The sequence below is a fragment of the Lissotriton helveticus genome, chromosome 4_1 (genome assembly GCF_964261635.1).
Source record: "Lissotriton helveticus chromosome 4_1, aLisHel1.1, whole genome shotgun sequence".
NCBI classification, from domain to species: domain Eukaryota; kingdom Metazoa; phylum Chordata; class Amphibia; order Caudata; family Salamandridae; genus Lissotriton; species Lissotriton helveticus.
In genome coordinates, this window is record NC_136063.1 from 1448455786 (window position 1) to 1448475060 (window position 19275).

Sequence of the window (19275 nt, forward strand, 5' to 3'; positions counted from 1 at the left end):
GGGTCCAGTGGCCCCACAATGTCAATCCCCGCCCGCTCAAAGGGGGTACCTGCCACAGGGAATGGCTGGAGAGGAGCCTTCTGCTTCCTCCCACTCTTTCCACTTGCCTGGCAAGTCTGACAGGTCCTGCAATGAGTGTCTGAACTCTTGTGCATTTGGGGCCAATGAAAGTGGGTGACAAGCCTCTCAAAGGTCTTGTCCTGCCCCAAATGTCCTGCCAATGGCACATCATGAGCCAGCCCCAGTAGAAAGGCTCTGAAGCTCTGGGTTACCACCAGCACATGGGCTGACCCAGGCTCAGCAACCTTAGGCTCACTATACAGGAGACCATTCTCCCAGTAGATCCAATGTGACCCAGACTGATCACCTGCTGCCTGGCTTGCAGCCTGTTGCCGCAAGCCCTCAAGGGCATTCTCTCTGCTCCCTGCAGAATTCTTCCCTGGAGGGGCCTCCTTCTTGCTTACAATGGGTCAGCTCAGGCAGGTCCCCCAGTTCAGCTACTTGTTCCCCAGTAGACTCCAGAACATCCCCCTCAGGGTCTACCTCCTCCTGGGCCGTTAGAACTTCGGGGGCCAGTTTCCCCCCCCCCCATTGCCTCTTCTCTCGAAGGCAGGTTCCTGGGCCTCTCTCTCAGGCTACGGAGGGCCTCTTGAGCACCCCTACTGGCTGTCATTGACCGGGTGGTCACACACACCCAGTCAGGCAGACCCACCATCCTCAGGTGAGTACTCTTCTCCACCTTCTCCCAAGGTGAGCTCTCCAAATCGTTCCCCAACAAACAGTCAACAGGCATGGCAGGCCTCACAGCTACCTGAAGAGTACCAGAGACCCCCCCCACTCAAAGGGAACCTGAGTCATTGGACAATGACTCCCTGTGTTTTCGGCGTTAACAACTCGGCAGAATGCATGTGGGACAACCTGCTCTTGAGACCCCAGGTGACACCTGACAGCTGTCACACTGGCTCCTGATTCTCTAAGAGCCTCGACCTTTTGGCCATTGATAGTCACCCACTGCCCATATTTCTTAGTGTTCCTAGGCAATTGGTTCTCTTGGACCACCTCACAGTCTCCTAACGAGACAAGGGACATTTATGCGGGACCCCACCCACCTTGGACTTCTACCTCCTCCCCAAAGGTTACACTAGCCATCTGCCGGGGCGGAGCACTAGTGGGTGCTGGTTTACCAAACAGGCGACACCTGGTATCATTCGCCTTATAAACCAGGTCCCCACATTTGTAACATCTCAGGGGTCCCTGTGGAACAGGATTACCTGTCGGGACCACTGGCTTTCTCTCAGGGGGGGGGTGGGAACCTTTCCCTTGGTTCCCTTGGGAATTACTTTGGGGCCCTCTGTGGAACTCCCTCCGTTTACCCTTGTCCCCCCACTCTTCTGCTGGGGACCCTGCCCACCTTTGGCTGAGTCTCCCATGTGACCCTTGTGGACCATGCTACTGACCCAGCGGTCCGCCTCCTCAGCAAGCTTCCTAGGGTTAGTCAGCTTGCTATCAATCAGGTGCTGGCACAGCTTTGGAAAACAATTATCAGACAAGTGCTTCCATGCAATCAAATCCAAGAGACCTTGAAAATCATTAACTTTGCTGTCCTTCACCTAACCATCCAATGCTCTCCAAAAGAAAGTGACATACTCTACCCAGGTACTATTTTCTATCTTCTTGCACTTCCTGAAACTCTGCCTAAAGAGTTCAGGGGTCAAACCATACCTAGTCATGAGTGCCTCTTTCATGTGGCTATAGGAATTATGGACTTCGGAAGGCAAGTCCAACAGCGTGTCCACCCCTCACTAAGGAACCTTCCCCACAACCCCACTCCCCAATCTCTCTCAGTGACCCGGTGGGAAGACATGGCTATCTCATAGGCTCTGAACCGCTGCCCAATATCATCATTCTTAAAAAACTCCTTTACCACATCTTTGGGGATGTACACTCTACCTTTCCCATGTGCTGACGGTGTGCTGCTTCCAGAGGGAGTAATCTCCAGGCTCCTGGCTTTCAGATCCAACTCCCTCAAAACTTTGTCATGCTCCAACTGTAATCTCTTTTTCTCTAGAGCCATCTTCTTGCTTTCTAGCTCCTCCTCTAGAGCCATTTTCTTGCTTTCTAGCTCCAGTTGCCCCTTCAATTTGAGCTTGGCCATCTCCATTTAATGCATCCTGTTTTCTTTCCTGTCTGCCAACTCTTCTGGGGACAGACCTCGGGCAGAAACACTGCTACCCACTGGGGAGGGCGCACCCCTCTTCTCAGGACCCAGTGGCCCACCAAGTTGCTGCTCTGCATCCTCATTATCCACTAAATCGCCAGGGGCATTCCTTGCCGCCATCCAGGCCCTCAGCGCCTTGTGGTAGTGCTCCTTCTTGGTGATTCCGGTTAGGGGAATTTTAAACTTCTTGCAAAAGCTCTTGAGCTGCTTGTTGGTGTAGCATTCTAGTTTCTCTTCCTCCCAATCACAGTCAACAGATGCAACGGAGGCTTTCTCCTCCATAATGACTGAATCAGGCATGATTTAAAAATGGAGATCTCTTGGCAAAAACAAGTATCAGAAGTACGTGGTTGCGTTATGTTCTGCACTCACTAAGTAGTGTTCACCAATCACTGTACATGAGTCACAAATGCAAATTCGGAATCCCTTCCAATGACTACCAATGTTAGAATTGGGGCTCTCTAGTTGGCACCGGTAGGTACTTGTGACAAATAGGGACCCTCTCCTCTAGTCAGGATAAGGGGATTACACTCCTAAAATAACCCCTCCTCACCCCTTTGGTAGCGTAGCACGAGCAGCAAGGCTTTATCTCAGAGGCGTTGTAAGTTAAGCATTTGTGACCACATACAGTAACCCAGTGACAACATTACAAATGGACACCACACAAGGTTTTATATAAAAAATAAGTATTCTTTTATATAGAGTTACCACAAGACCAATAAACGACAAAAAAAGAATCCACAGTACTTTTAGATTTCAAGAGTTCTTGTTAAAAGGCTTAAATCAAGGTTCTGTGCGAGTTGGTAGCCTGGTCCGGCAACAGCGTTGTTGAAAATAACACAGAGTCTAGCAAAACCAGCGGACCGCGTCGGTACGGGCCCACTCAAATGTCGACAGACTCAGTCACAGTACCTTTTACTTGGGGCAGCCGGCACGGATGTGCGAGCCGGTTCCGGTGTTCGTCGCGGTACAGAAAGGAAGCGTTGCAGGATGCGTTGTCCCTCAATGCGGTGCAGGCAGCGGCCCGTGGACAGAGTTGGTGGATCCAAGGCGAGCGTTGCAGGGCGAGATGGTGCTTCGATGCGGTGCTTGCAGCATGCGGTACGGCGACAGAGTTGGAGTTCAGGAATTGGCGTTGATCAGTCTGGACAGCGGTGCGAGTCGGGCGGTGCGTCGCGAAGCGTGCGAGGTGGTGCCTAACTCTGGTGCGGTCACAGGACTCGGAGTCAGCAGCAGGGACCTCTTCAGTCAGACCAGTACGAGTCGATGTAGCGAGGCATTGCACGTCACGGGGTCCTTCCAGTTGCGGTGCAGGCTACGACTCGGTGAAGGCATCAAGGATGGAGTCAGTGTGCGCAGAGCTTGCGTTGTTCAAAGCGGACGTTGCTTGATACGGTCACTACAGGACCCTGGGACATTCGCGAGAGTCGGTCACAGCTCCCTGCCTCTGTAGCCACTGAAAAAGCGTTTCCAGCAGCAATCCACAAAGGCTGGTGAAATCCACTGGTCCTGGGACTTCGGTCAGGGAGCAAGTTCTCTTCCAAGCCCTTGGAGATCTTTTGCACAAGTTGAAAGTAAAGTCCACAAAGTTCTTTCTCCTCTCTTTGGCAGTCAGGCAACCACTGCAGGCCAATCCCCCAAGCAGCACTTCAGCTTGGGAATAGTATCTCCTCAGTTTCTTCAGGTTCCTTCTCCTCAGCAGAGGTTTCGTCTTGTAATTCCAGAAGTGATCTAATTTCTTGGGATCCGGGTCCCAATATTTATACACAAAAATTATTTGTTCTCTGAGGGGAGAGGGGCCTGTGCCTGGTCCAAACCAGTTCTGAAGCACTCTGTTTACCAGACTTCTCCTTTGCTTTCACAGCACAGGGTTGGCACATCAGACGCCCCACAGGAGGTGGAGCTAGCATTGTGGAAGGCAAGTACAGTCCTGGAGCACTTTGTTGACAGTCTTCCTTCTCTTCTTTCAGTGTGCAGGGCAGAGACATCAGACGCATCACAGGGGGTGGAGCCGGCATTGTAGAGGCAAGGCCCAGCCCTATTCAGGTCCCAGGTGCAATTCTCCCTCCCATCTAGATGCAGATCTCTCTATTCACCACTGGACAGCCCCAGCCTGTCTCCTGGAATCCCCCAGCCCTGTCACTCACAAACCCAGACAAAGGAATACACAACCTAGCAGAGGCAGGCTTAAATGGTTAGGAAAGCAAATACCTACTTTCTAAAAGTGGTATTTGCAAACACAGAATATTAAAATAAACTTTACGAAAAGATGTATTTTATTATTCTGAGTCCAGGCACACTATTCTCGAATTTCTACCATGTTCTCTGGGTCAGTTAGGATTATAAACATGTAACAATCCAGCAGCCCATTCTGACCTATGGAGAACAGGTAGCCTTGCAATAGTGAAAAACGAAAGTAATTCACTATTAGGACATGCCACATACATCAGGGCTTGTCCTAACTTATACTTACAATGCACCCTGCCCTTGGGCCTACCATAGGGGTGACTAATATGAAGTTAAGGGAAGGTTTAGGAACTGGCAAGTGGGTGCACTTGCCCGGTCAGCGTGACAGTACCAGACTGCACGCAGGCTCTGCAATGGCAGACCTTAGACACGTTTTACAAGGCCGCTTCTGTGGGTGGCACAACCAGTGCTGCAAGCCCACTAGCAGCATTTGGATTTACACGCCCAGGGCACACTCGGTGCACTGTACTAGGGTCTGACAAGTAAACCAAATATCCAATCATGGAACCACTAATGAATACATCAATTTAAAGTATGGAACACTCGCACTGTGGCACTGGACAGCAGTGGCACTGTGCCCAAAGCATCTAACACCAGCAAAAACACATGAGGCAACAGCAAAAACGGAAGGGAGTCCCACGCCAATGGTGCCAGGTCTAACAGTTATTAATAATTGTTCGCCCTAAGTTGGCAGGGTATGCCCAGACGTGGGTCCCTTGCTTACTTTTCCATTGGATTCAAACTAGCCTGGCTGATAACGCCTTATTAGCCAGAAACCGGTCCCAGGATGCTTGTTTCCGGTCCAGGGAAGACATGGCTTGGCAATTCGGGCTGGACTGTTCCCCATGAGGCACAGTGTCAGACTGATTTGCATATAGCCATGTCTGAGTTGGGGTGGCGGAGTGAGCTAAAGAATGATGATAGATTAAACCCAGATCAGTTGACTGGGGGTGAGTGCTTGCAATGTTCAACACTCCGTCCATCATCCCCTTTGGTTTTGCTTTGTTCGCCCATAGTTGGCAGGGTATGCCCAGACGTGGGTCCCTTGCTCACTCTGCCACTGGATTCAAGCTAGCCTGGCTGATTAGCAAGAAACCGGTCCCAGGATGCTTGTTTCCGGTCCAGGGAAGACATGGCTTGGCAGTTCGGGCTGGACTGTTCCCATGAGGCACAGGGTCAGACTGATTTGCATATGGCCATGTCTGAACTGGGGTGGCGTAGTGAGCTAAACAATGATGATGGATTAAACCCAGATCAGTTGACTGGGGGTGAGTGCTTGCAATGTTCAACACTTTGTCCATCATCTCCTTTGATTTTGCTTTGTTTGTCCTAAGCTGGCAGGGTATGCCCAGATGTGGGTCCCTTGCTCACTTTGCCACTGGATTCAAGCTAGCCTGGCTGATCACTGCTGATTAGCCAGAAACTCGTCCCAGGATGCTTGTTTCCAGTCCAGGGAAGACATGGCTTGGCAGTTCGAGCTAGACTGTTCCCATGAGGCTCAGGGTCAGACTGATTTGCACATGGCCATGTCTGAACTGGGGTGGCGGAGTGAGCTAAAGAATTATGATGGATTAAACCCAGATCAGTTGACTGTGGGTGAGTGCTTGCAATGTTCAACACTCCGTCCATCATCCCCTTTGGTTGTACTTATATACTAGACAATAGCAAGGATCTGGAGAAATATGTAAGTGACATCACTACGATTCATCATGAGATTGAGAACCTGATTGAAGAAGGAGTTTGGGAGAAAATTGGCAAAGGGTTTAGTCAGGTGGAAAGTGGGTTTGCGAATCTGAGAAAGGGTTGTCTTGGTTACGTTCTGAAACCCCTCATCATAGTAGTGGTTTGTGTGTCTGTTTGTGGGGTTTTGTCAGAGCTTAAAAGTGGTATAGGTCTGCGCAAGAACTTAGGTTGGTCGGTATTGGAAGCATATACGAAACAATGGAGGACCTAGCGGCCATCGAGGCAGCCGATCACAAACATATATCTACCCCCTGGGTCTATGACATAAGTCTATGACAACCACATGAAGGGTGTTTTGCTTGACCCACACAAGGACACACCTAGCAAAGGAGGAGAAGTCAGTGGTGTATACCTGTCCCCAACAGCGCGTTTGCAGTCTGATAGGTTCTGCGTTAATCAGGGGTGTTTCCTGCAACAATGCTATTTGTGTGGACCGACGCTTCAGGGATGAATACACTGAGTAATGGCATGTGGGCAGAACCCGCAGCTCCTCAATGTCGTGCGCTGCACCAGGGTGATGGCCTTCACTCTTTGCAGTGGTGCATTGGGACAACAGCCCTTCCTCTTCACGGTGGTCTGACTTGGGTGGCAACCGGCAAGCGACAAAAGCACAATTGGTGCTGAGATGCTTTGACTTCAGCACAACCCCTTATAGCATACGGGGTCACCAACTTGGGCAGAACACCAACAGATGGCCCGATCGGTATGGCAACACTTTTCTTTAGAATGCCCCCCTCTGGCATATGAGATTACTAAGTTAAGCAACACACTAGCGGATGGCCCGATCGGTGTGGCAACACTTTTTTTCACATTGGCCCTCTCTGGCATACGGGGTCTCCGACTTGGGCAGCACACTGGTGGATGCAGATCGATTCAGCAGCCCCTCAGTACCTTAAATTTCGCACTCCATTTCTGGGGTCCACTTGACAGGATCCCCCACTGGACCTCGCTCCCTACAGACACCGTCCTCCTCCTCATAGGTTCCTTTGGCCTCAGCAAGCAGTTTCTGGCTCTACAGGATCCAAGGTAAGCGATCTTGATTCTCCTGGGTGATGTCCTCTCAGCCAGCAATGAGACTACCAGACCTTGTCCTAGGCACAAAAGTCAGAAGTCTTGCTGATCCTCTCCACGTCGATGTATAGACAGTTGACTGTTTGACAGTTGACCATTTGGGAAACACAAGCATCCCTTTTTATAATCCATTTCCATATACAAGTATGATTTTCTGTCTTTCTTTTTTAAATGTATGTGGTATGTGTTGCTTCCTTTGAAGTGTCCACACCACTATTCTGTCCTTTATTCAGGAGAGATCCAATCCTGTTACAGCAGGAGCAACTTCAGCCTTGATAGCGCCACAACACGGGCTATGGGAGTGCCTCAAGGATCCCACCTGAAAGTCAACCTTACTGATATATGATAAAAGGCTCTGCTCTTTATGATTCTTGTCTTTGCAGTGTTTCCCTTATCAGCCCCATCCTGTTCCTGAGATGAACCCATGCCCAATGACCAGTGACCTTTCCAGAATCAAAGAGTCTTTTTGAAGTGAACAAGAGAGCCTGGCTCTCCCTTCTTCTAGTGTGTGCCCACCCAACTCTCAGGAATTTGGCAATCCACACATCTGTCTGGGAGGGCTCATCCATCTCCACCTGCCTTCCAAAGGACCGGGGTTTCCAATATGGAACCCACAGGCCTCCCTGTATTGTACTATTTACAGGCATACATACATCACAGCACACACACACAAACATATGCGCTGCACAATGCTACATGATAACATGATGTAGGGTGGGTGAGTTAAGCACACAGCAGTGGAACTAAACACGAGTGGGCCAGTAGGCCCCACTCCAGTGACATAGGTAAAAAGGCCTGTTCACACTTTTGATCATCATTATAAGAACATGGTATAATGCCACCACCGTGCACGTGCAACTTAACTCTTGGTAAAGTTAGTAGCTGTTTACCACCAGGAGAGTAGCGCTTTAGGCGGCCATCACGGTCTACGAAGACCACAATCTGTGAGACAGTCCTAGGTCATAGCATACACGCATGATCTGTGTTCACCCATGACCAAAAAACAGAACCAAAGATTCATGTTTGGTTGCAGCTGGGGCACGTCTGTCGCCATGTAGGGGACTTTCCTGTCCCAAAAATAATAAACATGTCAGCCGTACTGCCTTAATCACTGGCTTGTCACCATAACAACTCAGTGCAGCTGAATTGAGCATTAACTTTCCCACAAAGCAAAGTGCAGTACAAACACTTTTTCAGTGAAAGCACACAAATTACTGTTTGTCTTGAGTAGGCTTGATGTCTGGCATGACAGTGGTGACAAGCCAATGATGAAGGCTTTATTGAAGGCCTTACTGGTACAAAGGGAAAAGTTTCTTCAAATTCTATAGATTTGACCTGTATATGATGAAATATTTTGACAAAGTCACGAGGCCTAACTTGTTCTCTGAAAAGCATGTGCTATAGGCCATAGGACTTTAAGGATGGATTGCTTTTACACCGTGCTAAAGCCTATATGCAGGTATTTTGGTATGTGGAATCTTGCAGATTGCAGTAGGAGACGGGGTTTTTAGTTGATTTTGTGGATGACCCACTCAAACAAACAGTGGGGATAGACGTTTTTACACTATGTTAATTTTTATTTAGCCATGTAAAAAAGAAGGGATTTCTATTGTTTTGACAACTTTCATTTTGAAAATATTTGTAATTTTATTGTGGTTTAACTAATGGTTGCCCTACAGGGAAAATTATGCTCAGTAGTAGGCAGTTGGTAATGGTGACAAGTCAATGGTAAAGTCAATAGGCCTGATTAAATAATTGGAAAAAGTTAATCCTGATTGATTTATTTTTAAATGCCTATGGAACGTTACAGCTAGTGGGCCTTTAAGTGTGGACTGTGACTGCACTGTGCTAAAGCCTGCTAATATGTATCTTGTTGCGTGAAATCTAGTGGCGGCTGGTAGGGAATGGGGGTGGTTGGGCTCGGTCGGGCGTTGAAAACAAGAAAATAAAACATCTGTTCCGTCGTCTCTCCTCGGTTGTCTCTCCACTTCTCTTCCTGACTCCGTGTCCGGAAGTAGAAAACACACAGGCTTACCTAAGCCAATCACGATGCTGCTGTTACCATGATAGAAGAGTCATGATTGGTCTGAGTGCAGTGGGAGTCTGTGCATGTTCTCCACCCGGGCTGTGCAATACAGCTGGGTGGAGAACATGCAAAGTGCGCATGACTGGCTAGCCCAAGATGGCCAGCCAAACTGTCATGACACTTATTGGGCACAAACCACTCCTTCGCCCTGTGACACCAGCCCTGCCCACCCTAACCTAAAATGATAAAATGTTAATAACGTTGTTATTATTATTTTCTTTTTTTCTTTTTCCACTGCTCTGAGAGCAGTGGTGCGCTGCTTCTCTGCCTTAGCGGAGGAGCCGTCCCTGGTGAAATCTCATAAATTTCCCTTTGTTGGCAAGGATTTGGGTGAGGATTTCCCCCATTTGACAAACCTTTGGGTAAAAGAATTACATTGTAATAGCTCTCGCAAGAATCTCTTCAGAAGGTGTGACACACTTATTTGTCTGCCAAGATCTTGCAATGAAAAAGGTTTTATAAAAATACACCCTGGACTCCAACCTCACCCTCAAAGAACACATTCCCAAAAATACAAAGATGCCCACTACCAGCTATCTCTTCTAAAGAAAATCAAACAGTCTTCTAGAAAGTGAGTTCAGAACTGCTTTTCAAGGCCTCACACTCTCACTTCTGGATGGTAGTAATGCCCTATGCCATGGTCTCCTAGACCACACTGCCACCCTTTAGGGGCATCCTATATGCTTTAGAATGTTTCACCCACGCCCTGAAGAAATATGATCACATCACCCTCTTCCTGATGGAACTCTATTGTCTCCCCTTGATGGCCTACATCATCTTCAAAAGCAGCTGCATCACAACCAATATCACGGCTTATCTTGCAGAACAGCATCAGACCGCAGACTAAGAAGTGTAAAAAAAAAAGCAAACAAGACAGCAGGCCATTTCCATCTATGCACCCAGGATCCGGAACAACATCCCAGTATCCATCAGCACCACCCAACGCTGTTCCAATTTAGGAAAGAGCTGCAGGCTCACTTCTTTAAAAAACACTACATCACAAAGTATTGACCATCCACAAGCTAGGTTTATGGTGTCTTACTAATTTAATGTATGCTTATCTTGTCATGGACAACTGTGAGGGAGCCCATTTTCCCCTTTCTTCCATCTGCTTCTCTAAAAGATCAAATTCAAGCTCTCATTTTATCCAGGATGGACTCTTGTAACTCCTTGAATGTTGGACCCCTAAATATCTGCTGCAAAGTCTGCAGCTGCTTCAACACTCAGCAGGAAGGTTGGTCCTGGGCTTAAGGAGGGACTGGTCGATCTTTTATGAGCTACTTAAACTCTACTGGCTACCAGCTGCAAATAATGATACTTTAAAGCGATATGTCTCTGCCACAAGGAAACGTATATGTCTTAACTGTTCACTTGGTATCAGCCCTCTTACACTTTGAGATCTTAGCATGCCTTCCTACTCAAAACTCCAAACTCAGAAGAGTAGTATAGTATCCACTCTTTGGTGGTGGTAACAGCCAAAGTTTGGAAATGGTTGCCACGGTCCCTCTGCACAACAACTTAAAATGGTGTATCTTCAGGAAGCAGCCCAAAACAGTTTCTAGTGCCTTCTAGACGCTTTGAGTGGATCACTTGACTCTCTCTCTCTCGCCCTCTCTCTCCCCACCCCCCACATACGGGAACTTTAAAACAATGGTAAGGTATGTATTGCAAGATGACCACCAGCTGCTATATTCAGTTTTGTTATTGCAAGCACATGTTCGCCATGGACATGTAGCAGCATATTTTATACTTTTTTTTTAACTGAGTCTTATATAGTGCGAACTTGACCCAAAGGTATCAGGTATCAGAGCGATTTACATAGCACCAATTGCGTTACATGAGGACACATTCATTTTTTGTTAGGGACAGGGAGATTAGGGGGCACATTTACAAGCCCTTTGCGACACTTTTACGCCGCCGTTGCGTCACTTTTGTGACGCAGCGGCAGCGTAAACAATGCGCCACGTTGCGACTTATTTACAACGTGACGTATCTAGGCAGATGTGTCACGTTGTAAAGTCCTGCGCCACATGAAACCTGCGTCAGCTTTCATGTGGGCGTTCTGTTGCAGGGTGGGCGTTTCCTCGCAAGAAAGCCCCGTAAAACTGACGCAGTGAAATCTACAAGATTTCACTGAGTCAGTTTTACAACGCTGCTGCGTCAAATCCTTACGCCTGCTTGAAGCAGGGATGCACCACATTGAGTATGTGGTGGCCCCTGTGCCTTGCAGGAATTGCGTCACACTTGCGACGCGACTCCAGCAATGCGCCGCCCGTATACCACAAGATGCGTCACGCATCTGCCCTTCCTTGCACCATCGTGCGCCGCATTGTAAATGCGGCGCATCTGTGGTGGCGCAAGGAGGGGATTGCGTGACGCATCTGTTCTGGCGCATCCCTGCTGATTTGCAGAGATGCGCCAGAACTTGTAAATATGCCCCCTAAGTGATTTGCCCAGAACGAGTGACCGGGTGCATTCTGATATCCTATTGAGTGCCTAAAACCATCAATTACTCAGTTCAGTTCATAAGCTTTATTCGATCATTCACAACAATCATAAAAGCACACAAAATTACTCAAGACTCACCTTCGTTAATAAGACAGTCGTACTGACTTTGACAATGATTGTTTCCCATGTGCGCAGCACTGCTGATACTCAAGCAGAGCTGTGCTGCGTAAATGTTAGTTAAACATGTCCTTTGTTTAGAAAAATGAATTCTTCTTGTAATGATAAGCGACATTTTAAACTTAAATAAAGCTCGCGTGCAAGCCTATCAAATGCACACAAATTTCAATTATTTTATTTCGCAAAGGTTGACAGAGAGCGGAAAATATCAAAACCCTAAAAAATCTCAGTGCGGAAAACAAGGACTCCCGCATGGAACGAAAAACAACCAAATAGAAGACGTTGCCACCCTCAGTAAAAGCCTGAAGAAGCTTTGTGTCGTCCAGTTCGAGTGAATCTCTGGTGAAAGTATTTTAAGAATGCACTGCAGAAATGCTTTCTAGGACGGTGACGCAAATATCTCCAGGCAAACCCTTATTCACATTTTCATTGGTAAAACAGTAAACTTAAATACTGTAAGAATTAAATGCGGGCAATGAAAGCTGCAAACATATATAGAATCTTAAAGACCGCCACACTCTATTGGGTAACTATATCCCTTCCTCCATTTGAGCATATAATTTAGAGTGTTTTATGACATAGTTGAGTGTTACAGTTACCATGAATAATGAGCCGCCCTTTCATTTTTCAAGTTTTCCTTTAATATTGCATTACATCTTCTGTAACAAGCATAAGTCCTCCAAGCTCTGACCAGGCAGAAAAGTACTCACCTCTGGGTGCATTTAATGTTATAAAACACTGAATGTAAACTCCTATGCTCCTTTGAATGTGGGACTTACCCCTCTGTCTCGGAATCAACCCCTTCCGGAACTACAGGCTCAGGTCACGGTCATACTCCTCTTTTTGCACATTGGAGATTCTGTTAGCTCAGCCACCACAGCGCTAAGGGGGATATTTATGATAAAATTACATAGGGCGGTGCTACTCCAAAATTGGTAACGCCGCGCTCTGACACTTCTTTAACGCAGGGATGCGCTGTGTTTACAAAAATATGGCGCACTCCTTGCGTTTCTCCTAGTGCTGGCACTAAAAAAGCAGCCTAGCGCCAGCACAGGCACCCTGGTGCCTTGTTGAAAGGGTGCCTGTGCTGCAGGGGCGATTGCATATGTGCAGGAAGGGACACCTTCCTGCACATAAACAATCTTTAAAGGTGATTTGCTGTTTCTATGTGTGGTGCAGAATGCAGCACAGATAGAAAGAGCAAAATGAGATAGGGAAAACAATAATTTCTCCTTGTATGGCTATCCTAAGACCGGATTTCTGGCACTGCCCCATCCTTGTAAATATGGGGCAGTGTCAAAAAGCAATGGGTGCTGTGGTGAACACACACCGAAACACCCATTGTCTGCCCCTTTGCCACAGTGGACTGCTGGGGTGAGGGGCATATTTACATAGTGGCATTAATCCACGTTAAGTGGCTTAATGCCACCTTGCAAATATGGGGCAGAGAGCAAAGCCAACGGAGTGTCAGAAAAAGTGATGTTCCGGTATCGTTAGGGGCTTGTAAATATGCCTCTTAGGGTGTGCGAAATCGTGTAAATATTTTTCATGTGAAATTATGCCAATGGTGTAAATTGGGGCATACCTTGGTTTATAAAGGTAACGCGATATACGAGCAGGAGACTAGTTCGAGTACAAAATATCTCTTCACGTGATATCTTCTGGTTGTACCAGTCCCATGCAAAAAACAGATGCAAAGTTTTGTAAAATATATGAGTTTTACATAATGCAAAATGTGCAAATGCCATGAATTTCTCAAGGGTAATTTAAATTGTTCTTGGGCAACACACAAGCACAGAGCAATGTAGAAGGAAGGCGATTTGGAAATTGCTACAAAACATTTCAGGAACTCTTTGTTTCCCTGAAATTATGACTTTTCACAAGAAAATTGAGCTTCCCTTGAACTGAAAAAACACACTAGGACGAGGCAGCCATCTTGGACTTCACACGTTTTCTATGTATCAACATGCATACTTCAGAATTGCCACTAACCTATGACAAATCAAGGACACACATTAGAAGTCGGTGATCCAGCTCACAATATCAAATTGGCAGAGAAGTGTGGCTCACCGATTAGAGCGGCAGACCCTGAGGCAGAGGTCTCGCCCGGGACCAGGGTTCAATTCCCGACGTGGCAGGGTCTCGGCCTCAATGTCTACGGACTCGATAATTCTCGCCTCGGTGCCTACTCTAATCATGGGTCCCACTCTGCAACTCTGGGCAATAGCCTGCTTAATCTCCACAACGGCCTCGAAAGCGCTAGGATGCCTGGCTTCACCCTTGGGGTTCCCAGTAGGGGGCATCTCACAGGGAAAAGCCAGGAAGGGTTCCACAGCGGTATACAGCGCCAGGATGCCTGAAAGGTGATAGTGCGCTTTGCAAGTACATTTACATATCGGCTGTTATACTTACTCAAACATCGATCACGATGAATAGCTGGTGGTGCTTGCTAAATTTTAAGACGGGTCTACATTAATATTCCAAGCAAAGCAATGCATCTAGCAATGGAAAGCCACTCTGAGAACTCACCCAACAGGTCCATGAAAACGCAGCCAATCCAGGCGCACAATACAAAAGAAATAGTTACTGTAGAATAATTATATAGTTATTGGCTCAGGCATATTTTCACTTGACAGTGATGGCACACCTGGCCATCTTTCTACCAGTAAAATCAATACTTTGTATAAGCATAACCTGGACGATATCTACAGATGGGCACAGCTAATATGAAAAGCTCACTGTACCCAACGCATGTTGAAAAACTTAAAATGCCCAAATCACAAAGCTACCTGTGCACATACGTGATACTTTGGAATGCAGTTTTTACTTTTGTTGCACAGTCGTAAATGGATTTAACAACACACATAATTATATAATGTATCTACCATTTTATGTGTGAGTAAATCTCCTGTCAGGGTGGCTTGGGAGCAGTCCAGGCTGGAACGCCAACAATACAAACCTAAGTGAACACTGTGGTAATCTAAACTAGCAAGTTTGTCGTGGGTATTCACAAAACCTTTGCAGGTAGTGTTTCACCCTGAAAAAGTATGACATGTGCTTATGTCAAAGACAAGAGTAAGTCTACTTTCGGTTTTAAAAAGGGGCTGAAACATCCTCAAAATGGGGTGGGGTGTAGGGAGATAGGATTGTCAACTGTGTTGCATGTCAAGAAATAAAGACATAGAAAAAATGCAAACGCACTTATGCCTTACATAAGGCAGCGACTGGAATTACTTTCACACTTCTCGTGATTGGTAAATGAGACCCAGTGCGATACATATTAATTCGAGACAGCGGTAGTACCAATAGGTCGGCCTTCCAGGAAGCCGCCATTATGAATTCCAGGCCTAAAAGTGATGGCGTAGCTAATCAATCAAGGATGGGACTCAAGTTCATTGGCAACCTGCACGCACTGCTTATTACAGTCCTGCCCTTGAAAGGTCAACCTGCAAATACCCGGTAATCATCTCAGGTATAGAAAGCCCTTCTTAAAGAATCGCCGGCGGCGCTCTGTGACCTTTCACAGCCGAGCTGCTGATACGTAAACATGTATGATATGTCTACGCCTCCCTTCACGAGGGATGGTGGCTGGCGTCTGTCACTGTCTCATTCCACCAATTCTTAGGGTTGTTCGAGAAGGGGCCTTACCGGTAACTGCTCGTCAAAGTGGAGGCTGTTTCTATAAACAGAATAAACCTTTGCCTGTCATCTTAAGAGCCTACTTTAAAAAAATCTGAAAGAGGAGTTGGTTTTCTCTTCTTCGTGACAGATTTATGGAGAGGCTCAGTTGCTTGGAATAAACCCAGGTATTCTTTGTTGTGGTGTTTGGTGGGTGTACTAGGCTTTCAATTTTGTCTTTGTTTATTACGTAGATACGTCAGCATGTCATGCCACCTTTCAAAGAAGTTTGTTTCTTTTCCAGGACTTGTGTAAATTCAATTCAACTTCTCGTTTGACATGCAGCTCCCTCTTCAATGACTCTCCCTCACTTCTCTTCCCCAGTGCCACTGCAACATGACACATTTCCCCACCCCCTCTTCTGTAATGCTAAACCTTTTGGGGCGTCACTTTTACGCCGTTGGTGATGCACTAGCGGAGTAAAAAATGTGCCTTGTTGCACCATATTTACAAAGTGATGCATATAGGTAGATGCGTCACTTTGTAAACCCCTGCGCCACATTATACCTGCGCCAGGTATATTGTATGCAAGGGGGGCGTTTTGACGTAAGAAAGAGTCATAGAAGTGACGCAGTGCAATCCTATAAGATTTCACTGCGCCATTTCCAAAATCTTACGCCTGCCTCATGGCAGGTCTAAGACTGACACAGGCACTAACAACATGGGACTTGCCCACGTGAAAGTACACATTGCTGGAGTTGCGTCACTTTTGTGACACACTCCAGCAATGCGTCACTTTTGCGCCTACAGATACGTCAGAAATACTGACGTATCTGTAACTCCTTGCGACATGATGTGTCATACTGTAAATATGACGCATCGTTAGTGTCGCAGGGAGAGTGCAGTGAAAAGTGAAGCATCGCTGTTCAAGCAGCGATGCGTCACTTTTCATAAATGAGGCCCTTTGGCTTTGGCATAGACTTGCTCAGTTTATTTTATTTTTGGAATATGGGGTACTGGAGGCCTAAGTAACACTGTTACTGCTTGTCCTTGAGAGCGGTTCCACGGGTGGCGCTGGTTTTATAGTCCTAATAGGGCAAAACTAACTGATGTATAGGCAATTAGCATGCATAAATAATCCTTGCCTAGAACAAGAAATGTCTTTAACACATAGGGGGTGCTAACCGGCAGGGTGCAAGCCCTCTTATGCTTACCCCAGATTGCTTTGTATAGTCCCCTTGCATCACCCCTTTCCAAGGAACTGCTGTTCCTGCTGACAGCCATCCTTGCAGTGGAACGGTATTGGAGGACTCTGCGGTCAAATGCTCTTTCAGACTTGAGTGAAGAGCATGGCCTGACTGGAAGTCAATATCAGCACTGGCAAAAAGGGTCACATCTGCCCCACAGTGGAGCAGGACGTGGTTGGAATAGTCCTCTGGGGGCATGGTTGTGGCATGGCTCCCCACCAGGTTCTGAAAGCAGACCACACTGCTGCAGCCTATCAGGGAAATGATGGAGTAGCAGAATTGGGAAGCGCTAAAAGTATCTGCTGTGGTATTTGTAGCCACCCCACCTTCAATGCTCGGAAACTGGAGAAGACTAATTCCCAATATAAATGATGAATATTCAAGGCACTTTCATAATCTGCAACCACACAAGGTACCAATAATTAAAATGATACATTAAAGCTAAGCAATACAAACAAAACAGGACATTACATTCCATGCTTGCACCATGGATCGTCCTACCACATTACAATAAGAAATCCATAGGAGGCTCTGCTTTCTCGGTACTAGCTGCCAAGCTCTGGAGCTCATTGCTACTAAGAATCGACCGGTAAGGAACATACAAAGATCAGAAGACAGGAGAAACCTGTTTTTCCAAGATAATTACATCAACTGATGACTCTGGGATAGAAACTGGAATGATAGTCCCTCCTATCAGTACACATACTGACCAGAGCTTGGAAACAGTCCCAAGCAGCACACCATACCAAGAAGACAGACACAAGTACCCCACCCATACTGTATACCTCTTCCAAACATAGATTCATAAATGACCTCTTCCAGTGGACATGGCCTAACAGCAACAGCGGGCAACCTCGAAGCTGGGGAACAGGGTTCAAGTCTCGACAGGAACGCTCAACATCCTGTGATTCTGGGCAAATCACTTAATCCCCCGTGCCTAACAAAATGAATGTGTCTGTCTGTAATGCAACTGGTGCCTATGTAAAGCGCTCTGATTCCTTTGAGTCGAGTTTGCACTATATAAAACTACAACATCAAAAAAACTTTGCCACCTCAATTAAAAGACGTGCTTCTCCAGTCAAAATTAGAAGTACCACTACCACCCAGCACCGAAGACACGAAGAATCAGCTTTTTGACTGATGAGATTGAGGACTCTAATCATAGACCCTCCACACACATGAGAGGCATAGTGAATAACCCCTGCCATACCTCTTACCTCCAACCACAAACTGTAGGACAGTAACTTTAATCATTCTGATGATCCACCCTTTCTCAAATCAGAAATAATCGGTGCCACTGTAGGATATCTAATAGCTGGTCACTACCTGATCCTGCATAATACACTGGATAAGCAAATAATTAAATGAAAGGATCTGTGGCAACTGGAGGGCACAGATACAGGCTATATCAGAGTGTTTAACTGTTCACTCAATAATAACCAGACAGTGGCTGTGGAGAGCGTACAGGTCTGCCACAAATCATAATGGCCAGGATGACCATCAAATGCTGTGCATCTGGCAAATCTCCTTACTGGCTGTTTCATAATGGCAGTCTGCGGACATGAATACTTACCTCAGAGACTCGAGAGTCTAAAGCAACATCCACAACACTAAACTACTCATCAGGGACATGTATGGGAAAAATTGAACAAAGCTCAGGAAGTGAAGGAGGACTTGAGGGAGGAACGAAATGAGAAACAAGAATATGAAGGGAGAAAGGCAAAGGAAAAAAGACTAGGAGAATAAAAACAGCCATCAGACCTACAAAAGGCCCTTTCATGAGGCAATCCTCTCTCTCTCTAGGAGGCTTGGACAAGGAGATGACCAATGCGGGAGGACCTTGTCAAGTAATCTGCCAAACTATAGCATGTGGGACAGGAAGCTGGCCCATAGGCTTACAGCGGGCAGAAACATGTTTGCATGATATTTATTTTCAAGCAGTGATGCAGAGTGGTCATTATACCAAGCTTTGCCTCTTGTAAGCCTATGGGTCTAAGGCATTCATCAGGGCCAAGTCTATGTGTCCCTGCACCGCAAGCAGTAAGTGCAGAGTACTCATAGATAAGATAAACCAAGAGGCCCTATCTCTGAGTGGAAGGTTATTGCAAGTCGTAATCTACTTAAAAAATGCTTGATGCATGTTGGCGAGATATTTATTTTCAAGTAGTGAAGCAGAGTGGTCATTATACCACGCTTTGCTTCATGCTTTATTTAACCTTTGGTATTTTTTTTTAATAAACCTAGGATACCACCTTATTAAAGGATACTTCTGTGGTTTATCCTAGGATTTTTTAATCAGAGAACTGGATGAGAGCCTTATCAAGAAAAGATAAGACATATCTAAGAACTCCCTCAAGTTTATCCTCCCCCCGCCTCCCCCTTGAGGTTGAGTCCACCCTGGTAGTACCATCTTACCAGGG